Consider the following 2361-nt stretch of genomic DNA (forward strand, 5'->3'; position numbering starts at 1 on the left):
TCCGCAGACCCCCTATACTATATTCGGCAGACCCAACTATAATCCGCAGACCCCCTATACTATATTCGGCAGACCCCAACTATAATCTGCAGACCCCCTATACTATATTCGGCAGACCCAACTATATTCGGCAGACCCCCTATACTATATTCGGCAGACCCAACTATATTCGGCAGACCCCCTATACTATATTCGGCAGACCCAACTATAATCCGCAGACCCCCTATACTATATTCGGCAGACCCCATATAGGGGGCCTACTTTTTTTTTTGAAGCCATTTTTTGAAGCAATGTTTGGATATGCGTCGATAATTAGACTTAGGGATGAAATCATCTAGACATCCAGAGGTATGTACAAAACATTGTAATCTCCACCTATTACATTTTACTTGCAAAGTATATTAAAAACTGCTTTTGGAACTTTGTGGGCCAGTAGCGTATTTAGTGGCAACATGCCATCCATCACAATTTGGGCATTTCCATGCTATGCCTCCCTCCCCACTCTCGTTTCTACACCGCTTTGGGTTGACATCCTTGGATGTTGGAAATGAGGAGGGTTCAAAATTAGTGGAAATTACATTGTACAGTTTCCAAAAACCATAATCTGTTGCCGAGCTTTAGTGTAACTTTCAAAGAGACCGTTTGATTACGATAAACCAAAACCAAAAACTGTTTTATTCAATGGACCAAGTCACAAAATAACAAAATGCAAAATAATTCTACATGATCCTATTCTAAGGCACTCATTAATGTAATTAGTAACTACAAAATGTAGTTAAGCTGTTCGTTTAATGTCTTAATATGTGACTCAAGCAGTCGATCTCTAATATTAGCCATAACTACAACGTTCTCGTCATGCGATGCTTTAAACACCGCGCCAAAGGCACCACTACCAATTTCTTCTAAATTTGAAATGTCTTTCCATTTAAAATTTGAAAATTTACTCAGTTCCTTATCCTCCTTTACAGAAATTCGGGCAGGTATTCTAAACATGTATGAAATATTGGAAACCCTCTCTCAAGAGAATCAAATTTACAACTGAACAGTGCACACTGCACAGAGTGTGTGAAAGGAGCTTATATTCTATAAAGCCCAGTGAATAAGGGCAATATATGAACCAGCTGATGAAATTTTCGTTATAGTAATGCCGAGTCAGTCCTTTGAAGTCAAAGATCAATCGAATTCAAAGCTTTGGACATGAAGTCAACTTACTGTGACCTTGAAACATTGTACTACATGTTAACCATTCAGGCACCTAATGTTGTAAATAAGAGCGAAATTCTAAAAGTGTGAAGATTTTTAAAAAATGAAGGGGGGGGGGGAGGTCTGCCGAATATAGTATAAGGGGTCTGCGGATTATAGTTGGGTCTGCCGAATATAGTATAGGGGGTCTGCGGATTATAGTTGGGGTCTGCCGAATATAGTATAGGGGGTCTGCCGAATATAGTTGGGGTCTGCCGAATAAAGTATATGGGGTCTGCCGAATATAGTTGGGTCTGCCGAATATAGTATAGGGGGTCTGCAGATTATAGTTGGGGTCTGCCGAATACAGTATAGGGGGTCTGCGGATTATAGTTGGGTCTGCCGAATATAGTATAGAGGGTCTGCGGAGTATAGGGGGTCTGCGGATTATAGTTGGGTCTGCCGAATATAGTATAGGGGGTCTGCGGATTATAGTTGGGGTCTGCGATCTTCGGATTATACAGGTCTGCGATCTTCGATCTTCGGATTATACACTACCGAAATAAACTCAAAAAACAGTAAATCTACACGACTAACATCTAATCATTTGGAGACATTCGTATTATCACACAGTAAGAAAGTAATGAATAATTTTATTCATGTAATAGATGGATTTTATAAGCCTGGAATAAACTATACATATACTGATAGTTTATACATTTCATCTTACAATTGGAATAAATTACATGAAGCCGGATTGGTGTCCGAAAACGAATATTGCAAAGGAAAGAATGATTACGGTGATGTTGGAATTATATTTGGTTTATGTTTACCACCGAAAGTCAAATACAATATCATTCTAACTCCTGGTGGTATTTTAAAGGAAAAGAAAACATTTAAGGGTTATTCTAATGATAAGATAAGCGTAGACGATTACATTCAATAGTGGACATGATGTGTCGAATGTATTTAAGAAAAGATGGGAAAAGAGTTTCACCAATGAAATAGTTAATCCAAAGGATGATGATAAACAAAATAAAGTTTTTAGAAGTTATTTGAATCTTGTTAAGAGAAAGCCACAGAACAGCGAAGGAATCTTGTATCCTTATGGTGGTAAAGATGAACTGAGTTTGGATGAAAACTATGAATTTGATGATTTTGATTACCTTACTATTCAAG

Source organism: Lottia gigantea (genome assembly GCF_000327385.1).
Source record: "Lottia gigantea unplaced genomic scaffold LOTGIsca_2, whole genome shotgun sequence".
In the NCBI taxonomy this organism is placed as follows: Eukaryota; Metazoa; Mollusca; class Gastropoda; family Lottiidae; genus Lottia; species Lottia gigantea.